General features: G+C 43.6%; 1 protein-coding gene across 1 annotated transcript in view; it reads left to right on the top strand.

The window, feature by feature from the left end:
• Positions 1 to 12,985, top strand: part of LOC311338262 (uncharacterized protein) — a gene marked incomplete at both ends in the record, with an annotated part of 195,904 nt that overhangs the window by 132,622 nt on the left and 50,297 nt on the right.

The following is a 12,985-nucleotide window of genomic DNA, read 5'->3' as shown; positions in this document are numbered from 1 at the left end:
CGTTCTACCACTGTGGTCCCAAGATAAATAGATAGATTTAGCTGATCAACCTTTGGTTGCTCTTAGTGATGGCGGTACCAGACGTCCAGCTGAGGTAGCTGGGGTGTGTGGTTTGACCTTGGAGGCTTGGAGGTAGGCAGGGGCAGTTCCATCGACTGCCTTGTAGGCTAGTACCATCCTCTTGAATCTGATGCGGGCTACTACAGGGAGCCAGTGGAGGTGGCAGAAGAGGGGAGTCACGTGGGAGAATTTAGGTAGGTTGAACACGAGGTGCGCTGCCGCGTTCTGGATACGCTGCAGAGGTTTAATAGCAGAGACCGGGAGTCCAGCTAGGAGCGAGTTGCAGTAGTCCAGCCGGGAGATGACCAGCGCTTGGACTAGAAGCTGAGCTGCTTCCCTTGTGAGGAAAGAAAGAAACAAGAAAAATTTACGTTGAAAACTTTACTGTGGAAAACGTCGAAAAAAGCAAAAAAAACTAAATAGAGCGTGCGCAGCAGAGTCAACCATTCAGTGTATTGGGAAGAACGGCAAAACCACAGGATTTTACCCCTTTTTTCTCTAAATTGGGGATTTATTTTAGTAACAGCGATAAAATGGCATAAACAGCTGTTTAAAGGGATAGTTCATGATTTTGGACATTGGGTCTCATTTCCAAGTGAGCCAGTGTGTTATTGATCATTGGAGACTGTTTTCAACACTTTTCATTCAGTCCTTCTATTTGCATAGATCGCTGGTGCTAGGCTAGCGCAAGTCGACGGGACCTGCTAGCCTGCCAATAAAAACTGTTTTACCCACTACACAGTACACCCGAGGCAAATCAATTATTACGCCATACTATCAGTGTAAATGTCTGTGTTGATAGAATAATGTTTGAAATGAAACTATCCCTGCATCGCCTTGCATATTGAGGGACTACTTTCTCAGTGCGGCGGAATTCTACTTTTACTTATTAGTAGCCTAGTACAACGGGATTACAGCAAACTTATATTTATTGAATAATTTATGTACAGTTATTGAAATGGAAACATTGGAACACAATTGTTTATATACAAAAGTAAAGTTATACAAATCAACCAAATGTATGTGTTCTTTCTGTGTTATGGATATGGTGCAGTAGCAAATGTTTTCTAGTAGCCTACAGTAGTGTTGTGTTCAGAACAATCTCAGAGCATCTTGTACTTCCCTGAATATCAATAACACACTGGCTCACTTGGAAATGAGACCCGATGTCCAAAATCCAGAACTATCCCTTTAACTCTCTACCAACTGTTGGATGGTTTTTAAGTTGATACTGTAGCGACTGAGGGCGTGGTCGCCGTGTCCAGGGAGCCGCAAGGGATCCTGGAGGGTCTATTGATCCCGTTAGACTATCGCCAGTTGGACCTCTGGTCCTCCTATGTCCTTGGTCCAATGGCAGACATTGTGTGGGGTTTGTTGTGTATTGACTTGACCACCTAAGCTGGTCCCTTTTGTGATACTGTCATGCCCCCTTGTGTTACGTGCATACGTTACTGTAATCCTCAGTCCTGGATTTTGCAACTAAATACAACACGTGCCGTTCTCCCTGGTCTCATGTTTCCTCATTATTAGTTGTTATACCAAATAGTAGAACGAGTATACAACAGGGTTAGGGTTGGGGTTAACCTAGGTGGGGAGTATGTGTTATTTGCGTGTCCGACACAACGTGTATGTAAATTGGTTGTTGTTGAATGTTTTTTTGTGTGTCAAGTGTGTGCGTTCAATAAAGGTAACTCTCGTAGTCACGCGCTGCTTGTGGCGCTTCCTGTGCTGCTCGCCACATTACTGTTGAGCTGACTTCATTCAGACTTTAACACTTTCTCTCTGTTCAAATGTTTTCACTTGGGTTCAAATGAAAAGTAATGAAAAGCAGTGGCGTAGTGTGACATTTTTCAGCCGTAATATCCTCACATAGCCACAGGGAGCAGCACCATGCACATATAATAGTTAAGAGGTAATATCCTCACATAGCCACAGGGAGCAGCACCGAGCACATGCAGTAAAGCTGCAACACTTGCAGATAGTCAAGAGGGGGCAACAACGGACACACACAGTGCGTTTACATGACACTCAAGAAAGTCGACTTATTGGCTTAGTCCAACTATGATTGGATTACTAAGATGCATGTTTACACCTTAGTCGAGCTATACTCGAATCGAATTGGGTTACTCATAGTCGAATTAAGACCCCTACATTATGAGATTCATAGTCAAGCTAAGCGTGCATGTAGCCAATCGAATTGGATTATGCATTGAATTGTGTTCTGCGCATGCTTGAGATCTTTTCCCGGGGCCGTGAGCCGGAAGTAGAAGGAGACATAAGAGAGATAGTCTTGTTGTTGTTGTCGTCGCTGCCGTCGGATAAGGGATAACGAGAAACGGCGATTTATTTAAAAAGGTGGCGCAGAAGATGGAGGAAGCCGGTGAATTAAGACAGAGTGAATAGTTACCCCCTATAAGAATTGTGTCCCGGCCGCGGGAGCGCGCATGGCATGCATTCATTAAAGGTGGAAGCACACCAACACTACGCTTCCATTTCACCCAAGGCTGAATTAAAAGTACATGTTTTTCTAAATGTGGGTCATCAACGAGGTTGTAAAGTAGTAACTTCGGGCACATCTGTCAAAATAAATGTTTTTTTCTCCAGACGTGTTTACGATCTTTATTCATTCATTGCGATGCGGTGGGGAGTGCCGTATATGGACGGGCGGCGGAGGGGCTGCTCCGGTGGGAGAAAGATGTTTTCAGTAGACAGCTGTCAACTAACTTTGGGTCGCCGATTTATTTAAAAAGCTGGCGCAGAAGATTGAGGAAGCCGGTGTCGGGCCAATGTAGTTACCCCTATAAGGAGTGTATCATCATCATCAACATGCATTCAGTACACACTACGCTTCGATTTAACCCAAGGCTGAATTAAAAGTCCATGTTTTTCTAAATGTTGCTCATCAACGAGGTTATAAAATAACTACTATCTTTATTCATTCATTACGCCGCGGCCGAACTGACGGGGGTATTCTCTGATATTATTAATCTTACAGACTGTGTCGGGTTCTCCGACTCTCTGGTACTTCCACAACAAGTAAAGACTCCTAGTGGGGGGTATCTCGCCCATGGGGAAAAAAGGAATTGGGGGAAATTAAGGCTTTGACTCTGAAATCCAGATTGAAACGCGACATGGAGGATAAAGCGATGTTTCAGCAGACAGCTGTCAGTTCACTTCGGGTCTTTATAATTTCTCCGACGTTCCATTGTTCCGACCTCTCGGTCGTATGCCGACTGCTCCGCCGGTAGAGCAGCCGGAGGAGTCGGCATACGACCAAGAGGTCGGAACAATGGAGCGTCTGAGAAATGATATGGACCCGAAGTGAACTGACAGCTGTCTGCTGAAAACATCTTTCTCAAATGAGTTTGTTGTTGCTGGTGACGTAAAGAGGTCAGCCGGTGGCTCTATTACCAATAGTTGAAATGGGCACAGCGCCACCTATCGTACCGGGGCGATGACACGCTTCAGCCAATGAATCGATTTACTCACCGCCATGTATATGCATAGTCGAGCTTTGGCTTTAATCGAATTAAGCTGTGCATGTAAACGTACTGACAGATGAAGTTGGCAGCTTTAAACGTTGTAGAAGAAGCCTACTTTTACCTGTCTATTTAAGCAGCAATTTAACTGGGAGAAGACAGAATCTCTTGGGCGGCGTATCGTAGATAAAACTTAGAAACACTCCGCGCGTGTTATATACAATTCCTCTCCTTTTGTTTCATAGACGATAGACCAAAACCTTTACCAAATAAAGTGATAAATAAATACCAAGTTAAAAGCGATCCTGTCGCGGTGGCCTTTCCTGGATTAAAAATAACATAACAGTAGCCAGAAATGTCCATATGGGTGGGCACAGAAAAAAACTGGCGGGCAAAGCCAGTTTCTTTTTTTTTTCTTTATTCAGATCCCCATTCGCTTCCACAGCTGTGGTCGCTAGTCTTCCTGGGGTCCACATAAAACACAAAAACAATACAGACATATAAACATACATACTGTACAAAAAAATCCTATCAATATCACAAAAGTTAAAAACAATATATATATATACAACACTTCAATACATTGTACAAACATTAACCTCTCAATAAAAAAACAGTCCATTAACAGGAGAAAAAGTGAGTTTTAAAACTGACAATATGCAATACATAATAATTTTACAAGTTTACAAGTACATCAAGCATAGAGTCAATCATGTTGTGTAGATTCCCTCAGCATCTGTTTTAGTGATTTTTTTAGTCTATATTTACCCTTGACGCTTCCACATAACCAGCTATTCTTCAGATCAAGGCCCGAACCGGAGGCCAGTTATACCGGACACGGTTAACCCGTATATCAAGAAAACACAACACAAGGCATGCACATCACGTCGTTAATCCTTTTAAACCAACACAGGAGGCCATCCTCCAGATCCAGGTCCGAACCGGAGGCCAGTTATGAAACTCAGACAATGCACCACACATTCGCAAACCCTCTACTGATAACATAGCACCCATAACTCCCAAGATACTCCTTGGGAAACACCCTAAGCACACACACCTCGTTAGGAGGAAAAACACAGCATAAGACCATACCACACAGATCATCTCACACTCTTCTGAAGCAGAACTTCCACGGAGGCGAAGCTCCAGACGACCTCAGCGCTGATAGGGACTTAATATTCGAAATATTCGATCCCTCACGCTTTATGTACCTGTATCACTTTTACCATTTTACTTAATAAATCCGAGGCCCTCGTGCTGACAGACTTTATTACCTCTCCGTCTCATTTTCTCTGGTCAAGTAAACATGTGCAAAACAGCATGAACGTATCTTTGTGTTATCAGATCAAATTGAAACAGATTGGCCATATAAGACAAGCCTACTGCAAAGATGAAAACTTATGAGAAAGAGAGAGAGAGAGAGAGAGAGAGAGAGAGAGAGAGAGAGAGCTACCGTGACGGGCGGGTCCGTCACGGTAGCGCACGGTAGCCCGCCCATGCCTCACAAAGAACTCCCTAAGAACTAGTTCTAAAGCGGAGTTGATCTTACTGCGTCACAAAAGACAAATTTTTTGGCCAAGTATACTCACACATACAAGGAATATTGTCTCTGCATTTATCCCATCTGTGAATTAGTGAAACACACACAGAGCACACAGTGAGGTGAAGCACACACTAACCCCGAGCAGTGAGCCGCTACAGTTACAGTGCTCGGGGAGCAGGGAGGGGTGAGGTGCCTTGCTCAAGGGCACTTCAGCCCTTTCCTACTGGGTCGGGAATCGAACCGGCAACCCTTCGGTTTAAAGGCCGAAGCCCCGACCAGTAGTGTTGTTCTTACCTGCTGCTGTTCCTTAGCCTCTAGTTGTTGGCTTTGAGGAGGAGAACGCATCGAACGCATCGTTCAAACCCACCGCCGCTGGCATAATCTCCCAGGAATGGATTCATGAATTATCCTGGAAAACTCATTAGATCCTTTGTAGTGTCGTCGTTTCGGGCTAGGAATGACTCGGGGTGTGGTACACGTTACATGCGTGGTTCATTCAGAGACAAGGTAAACAAAGAGGTGGTTGTCACAGTGTCAGTCTTTGAGTGAGCGAGTGTGAAGGCGGTGCTGCATTCCAGACACGCCCCACAGCATTGATGCCGAACATGTTGACATAACAATTTAGCCATCGTCATAATGACTGCCCGAGTGTGTGTGTGTGTGTGTGTGTGTGTGTGTCTCTCTCTTTGCGTCTTTGTCTGTCTGTCTGTGTCTCTCTTTCTTTGTGTCTTTGTCCGTGTGTCTGTCTGTCTGTCTCTGTCTTGTTGCAATTTCTTTGAGATATTGCCTCTAGGACAGATGAGACTTCTAACGGCTAAAAAGAACACAACAGTTGTAGAAAATAAACCTGTCTAACGTATGCATGATTTCAACAATGTGTTGTAATCAGTGGAATGCAGAGCTTGTCCACCCAGCGGACGAGCGCTGGGCGGAGATGTTCGCGCATTTCAGAAGCAGGGAGATCCCATACAAAAATCTATATTTTGTCCGTTTGCCGCGTGTCTGCCTGGCACTAATGCTCCCGTTGAGCTCATCTTTCCATCATGAACAATACTTAGACTGACGAGAGGAACCTCATGACCGTTCACCTTAAAGTCGTTGCTTGTTACACAGACCATGACACCTTTTGATGAGATCAGAGTTCAACTCGTCAAGCTGATGAACGCGTCAGGGCTCACTGCTTCCCTGTGACCGCTTTACCCCAGGATAAGGTGACCCACAAAGGGACTAGTTAACACCAGGTGATAGATGGGCTGGCTAGGCAACACACGGGATAGAAGACAGCTTCAATGATTAAAGGTAAGCGACATGTGGACTTTTCCATTACAGAAGAACTGTCATGGTTCTGAGATATTTATTGGCATTTTGGACTCTGCCGGCCCCTAGTGGCTGCACATATGCTATTTAGGTATTTCCTGTTCCCCTGCAGTCCCAATTACTCCTGTCACCTGTGTCTCGTTTCCCCTGTCACATGACCAATCAAGCCATGTATTTAAGTCCTTCCTCTGACAATGTTCTGTGCTTAGTCTTTGTTGTGCCACTTTGAACTCTGACCTGAGCTTAGCCTGGAAAGATAGATTATTATTGATTCACTGTGTTTTGACCCCCCTGCCTGTTCTCTGGATTACCCACTCGGATTTGCCCTTTGGTATGACGCTTTGAACTCTTTGCATTTTTGACCAAGAGTCTACCTATGTTTAGTTTTCTTTTTGCTTTTTGGAATTTTGCCTTTGTTAAATTTTTGACTTTGAACTTCTCTGATCTTCTGTGTGTTTGCCCTTTGGACTTGGTTACAATAAATACCACTAAGTTAAGCCATCTCTGCGCTTGAGTCTACACCCTCCTTGTCCCAACCCTGACAGAAAGACTAAGCCAATGGATGACTCAGCAGGGACCTCAGACACAGCCCCCCAGGATTTATCGGATCTCAAACGCATCATGGCTACCCTCAACAGCTTCGGAGCTACCATGGACACCCATGCCTGAGTCTTGGCCGATCAGCGGCAACGGGTCCAACAACACGACCAAGCTCTACATGATATACTGACAGAAGTACGGAGAATCGGGGATCTACCATCTCCAGCACCTGCTCTCAATCCAACTCCGACACCGTCCCCTGCACCACCTAGTCATGAACCAAGACTGCCCGCACCACAGAGATATAATGGGAACCCAGGTGGGTGCAGAGGCTTTTTGACACAATGTGGTTTGGCATTTGAACTACAGCCCTCAATGTATCCCAGCGATCGATCTCGAATAGCTTACTTAATCACCCTAGTGACTGACAAGGCTCTGGCCTGGGCGACTGCTATCTGGGGTCAGCAGGGCGCTATCTGCTCTAACTATGCAAATTTCCATGAAGAAATGTTGCGTGTCTTCAACCGGTCAGCAGTTGGCCAGGAGGCAGCCAAAAGGCTTCTTAAACTTCGACAAGAACTAGGCAGTGCTGCTGACTATGCAATTACTTTCAGAACCCTGGCAGCTGATAGTGGGTGGAACGAGCCGGCTCTAATCTCAGCCTTCTATGATGGGCTGTCTGATATGGAAGCATATATGTAGTAAAATTCAAATAGCAATGCAATTTGTAATTTGCAATTCAATAAGTCATTACATTGTGCAATTGACAATTCATTATGCAATTTAATTTGCGGATTGAAATGTCATTTGAATTTTGCAACACACGGAGCGTGGCGAAGTGCATTGCAATCACGGGGACGCTATAGCTTTTCAATTTGAATAAAGGAACTCAAAAAATTTGACAATGTTATTCTATTTTTATTGTTATAACTATTGCAAATTTTATTGAGGATTTCATTGTCACTTTGCATATTAAAATACACTTTGAATAACGTATTTACAAATAACATTAAATTGCATAATGAATTGTCAATTGCATAATGTAATGACTTATTGAATTGCAAATTTCATTACCATTTGAATTACAAATTGCATTTCCATTTGAATTTTACTACATATATGCTTCCATAGTCTGATGTCCTGAAGGATGGGTTGGCTACCGTGGAGACACCCAATGACCTTGAGACATTGGTCTCCCTCACGTCCGAAGGTCGGCTGATGTTCCAGCTCCATCCTGGAGTCCTGCGTCCACATCGTCCAGTGATCCTGGAATTGGAGGAACCCGTCTCTCTCAAGCTGAAAGGGATCGCCGTAGAAGAGAGGGGCTATGCTATTATTGTGGTAAGGCAGGCCATCTGCAAACCTCTTGTCCTGACTGCCCGGGAAGTGACAATTTCAAGGAAGTGATATCATTTGGAGGAAGTGGATTCCACATTGTAATAAAAGGTTTCTCTCTTCTTAAATGTCCTATTTTTCATGTTCTATCAGGATAGTTAGAGAGGGGTCGGCATACAACATCAGTCCTGTTAACATTATTTAAAGTGTACATATAAACAATTATGTATTAATCCTGATATTACCAATATCTAGAAGTAATAACCTTTCAGATTACATACCATGTGCATTCCTGACCTTGACCTGTTAGCTAGTAATGAGCATATTAGCATGAAATCATCAGTCCTGTTACTCTCAGTCTTGTTAATATCCCAGAGCAATAGGGAGCATAGATTCTGGCCAAGCTGCGTAACTCATGTCACATATGGTGTATTTGTTATTTGCAGGGGAAAACATTCAAATGCAATTTAAGGATTAGGACAACAACTCAGTGACATGACAATTTATAAAGGTTATTTTGTGAGTAATTTCAGCGGCAAAAACAGCGGCATATGAGTCAGCAGCATATGAGCATCGAGCACATGCTTAGTAACCATTGTTTGTTTATGCATCTGTTTTTTATTGTATACTGATGCTCCTTACCTTGCCGTCTTATTTGCATAGAATTAACATCACTTTTAATTTGCTATACACTTTTACAGTTGTTAGTAACATGCCATTAACTGCAGCCGAGAAGCAATGGCGCTATCGCGCCCGTAGAGACCAGGATCCAGAGAGGAGGGAAAGGTATCTTCTATGGGAAACAAAGAAGTATAAGACAGACCAAGAACAAGGCAAGAAAAAAAGAATAGCAGAATGCAATGAGGCAGAAAAGGTGAAAGAAATGGAGAGCAGACCAGGCAAAGACCAGAAGGGACGATACAATTACGTTAGTTGTCAATGTTATGTCCACGATATCCATGTTCCATATCCATTGCCTGTTCTGACCCTCCGTTCACACTTGCCAGTGTAGAAGGTGGAGTTCCAGCCTGATCACTCTATCCTAGGTCTCCATAATAGTCCAGTAATTTTAAGCCAAAATAGGGGTCAGGGTTGAACAAATTGCAACAAAAGCAAACTCAACTGATTTTGTATCCTCAATATGTCCTAAGTAAGGAGAAAAAAAAGCCCTGAAGAATCCCATTAGGGGAAAGTTTCGAAAAAGACCCAAATATACCCTATGCATATGCCTATTCATTATTTTTCTCACACGGATAGGAAAAAAAATGTACCTTCAGATATCACCATGATCCAACTAGACTAACAAACTCCTCTCAGACACAAATTGATCTAATGTTTACAAACAGGCCTGAGAGAATAACAAAATCCTATAATTTGATAACGGGTATGTCTGACCATAACATCACTTTACTGGTGAGGAAACTCACCAGTAAACGGTTTAACAATATCAAAAAAACAAAATCCTTCCATCAGAGAATTCCCAAAAATGAGTGACAATCTAAATAAGACTCTTAAAAGAAACCGATTGGTCTAATATTCTGTGTAGCCAAGACGTAGAGAGTAGTAGTCACAACTTTGTGACAACCACAAATAGAGTAGTCTCACCATTTATAAAAAATGTGCAGTGTAGACCTAGAAAAAAGAATATACTGCCATGGCTCAGTGGCGCCCTCTGGCAGCAGATGAGAGAGCGTGACTTTGCCCTGAAGAGATCGCTCAAATCTGGTGTCATTAGTGATAGGCAGATTTTCACAAGCCTTCGAAACAAGGTAGTAAGGAACTTAAGGAGAGCTAAAGCAGATTTTTTTAAAATCAAAGTAATAGAAGGTGCAAGGGGAAATTGATCTGGGAAAACCTTAATAAATTAACTGGGAGAAATAAGTTTATATGTAAACGACCTGCCTTCTGTCTGCTCAACTGTCTCCGTACACATGTACGCCGATGACACAGTTCTTCATGTACACGCTGAAAACAAACAACTAGCAGCAGAAAGACTAAATGCAGCCATGGTCCATGTATATGATTGGTTGAGGAACTCATGCTTACATCTGAACACAAACAAAACTGTTTGTATGTTCTTCTCTCACAACTCAACAGACTCCGTTCACCCTAACGTTTTCAGCAATGGAAGCAGTATTCAGGTAGTATCTAAATATATTATATAAGTATTTAAATATCTTGGAATCACACTAGACTCAAACTTGACATTTAAAAAACATTTAAATAAAAACAACAATTAAATTCAATTTATCTAATTTCAGGCACATAAGACCACATTTAACAACAGATGCAGCAAAACTCTTCATGCACGCTATGATCTTTTCACACATAACATACTGCTTCACAACCTGGTCACAGACAAATGTCACAAACCTAAAATCCATAGAGTCACTTTATAAAGAGACATTAAAAACACTTGATCAAAAACCCAACCGTTACCATCATTGCCATATAGTTCAAAAATACAACCTTTTCAATTTCAAAAGCTTCAAATATTTTGCAGATGTACGTCTCTCTTTTAAGGTACTAAATGGGCTTGCACCTCCACCACTGCAACAGTTCATGGATCGAAGGGAAAGTGGTGACAGTAACAACAAGAGCAACTACAAGAGGGGACTGAGAGGTCCCATTCAGATGTAGTGTGTTTGGTAAAACAGTCTTCTCTGTTAGAGTAAGGTGACCAGATTTCTGAGACAAAATCCGGGGACATTTTGGGTTCAGCGGTGTAAAAACCTCCAAACATGTAGTGTTTTTGTCCTAGGAAAACTAAAACGGGGACACTGGCCTTACCCTGGCGGACGGGACGGGGTGTGTGTGTGTGGGGGGGGGTGGTAGGGGTTTGCGGGCGGACGGGATTGTTGACGGGGGGGGGGGGGGGGGGTCGGATCTTTCAGTCACAGTGAAATCCGGGGACATTTCCGGGGACAGCAGTAGTCGGGGACAGGTCACTGAAAACAGGGACTGTCCCCGGAAACTGGGGACGTCTGGTCACCCTACGTTAGAGCCTCCCATCACTGGAATAACCTCCCTACCGAACTAAGAAAGACCAACAACTATGTGACCTTCAAACTTAACCTCAAAAGATGGCTTAAAGCAAATCAAATATGTAATCACTAGCTTCACGTAGTATTACTCCTCTTGTAGTTCTGTCCCCCATATTGTGTTTACTATATTGTGTTTACTTATTCTTGTATTGTACTGTATATGTTTCTGTACGCAAGATTTTACGACCATTACCTTGTTTAACAACCTGCCCAGGGACTACAGATGAAAATTAGCCTGTGGCTAACTCTGGCCCATTTACACTTCATGTGAAAACTGATGTGTTGATTAATGTGCACTGTCCCTGTTAAATAAACAAATAAATAAATAAATACTTGGATGTGTGGCTAGTATGAATGTAAACGCAGCGTGTTAACATGACACCTTGCCAGTTTTGTCGCACATTTCTTTTCGTCCAGGCGTCATTACTGTTACACTTCTAACTGCATATTAAGCCAGTAGAACCGAATTTAATCACACACACACCGATAGCCACATTTCGTCGTACTTTACTCCCAAGTGTCTTCCTCATGAATGCACGTTACCATGTTGACGTTATAACGTCATCAAGACGTCGTCAAGATGACCCCTCGAGCCCCCTCCCTATCAGTCTGCGGAGAACACTCTGCCACAGCTAGATGGCGAGGACACACATATCACACAGAAAGACAACACAACCCGGAGGCTCAGGGACAAGAGAACCCTCGATAACCCACACAAAGTCTAACACACACACCTGGCTAGGAAAGATACTATAAGTTTCTCATGCACCAAATCACGGGTGCTCTTCTGAAGCAGAACTTCCACGGAGGCGAAGCTCCAGATGACCTCAGCGCTGTTAGGGGACGTAGAATATTCGATCTCTCACGCTTTATGAATCAGTATTACCTTTGCTACTTTACTCAATAAATCCGAGGCCCTCGTGCTGACAGACTTTATTACCTCTCCGTCTCATTTTATCTGGTCAAGTAACTAGACAGACTGTTTTTCCCAACATGTCTCCCAACAGTTTTTCCCAACATGATGACCCCATCAGGGTCTCCTGCCAGCAGTGGAGTGGTCAAGGGATCTGTAGATGGTGACGTACCTTCATAGTTCCTTTTGCCAGTCCAGTCCTTCCGCCTGTGTGATGCGGATCCATTTCATGATTGACGCGTTTTGTCTCTCGACTTCTCCGTTTGCTTGTGCCCACTTGTCTTCACATGCTGTATGCCATTGTCTTGACAGAAGTCTTGGAACTGTGATATACTATATATATATATATACTAGACCTGTATTGATCACCTCCAGAGCCTTATGATCTGTTACCAGGTCGAACCTCTTGCCATATACGTATGGGTGTAGGCCTTCACATGCCCAAACCAGTGCCAGGGCCTCGCGCTCCGTTTGAGAATATCTCCTCTCACAGTCTGTCAGGCTCCTGCTCACATAACATACAGGCACCATAACTCCCTGCTGTTCCTGTATCAGAACTGCTGCTATGCCCACCGGCCCTGCATCAGCTATCACTTTTGTGGGGGTGTCTTTGTCAAAGTATGCAAGTGTGCCTGCCTCAGCTAACCTCTTCTTGAGTTTGACTTCTCGAATGCCTCTTTCTGCTCTGGGCCAAAGACAAATGGCACATCCTTCTTGGTCAGTCTCTGCAGCGGCTCTGAGATGGCGGCGAACT

Source organism: Micromesistius poutassou (assembly GCF_964030765.1).
Source record: "Micromesistius poutassou genome assembly, chromosome: 2".
NCBI lineage: Eukaryota > Metazoa > Chordata > Actinopteri > Gadiformes > Gadidae > Micromesistius > Micromesistius poutassou.
This window is presented reverse-complemented; position numbering and strand designations above follow the sequence as displayed.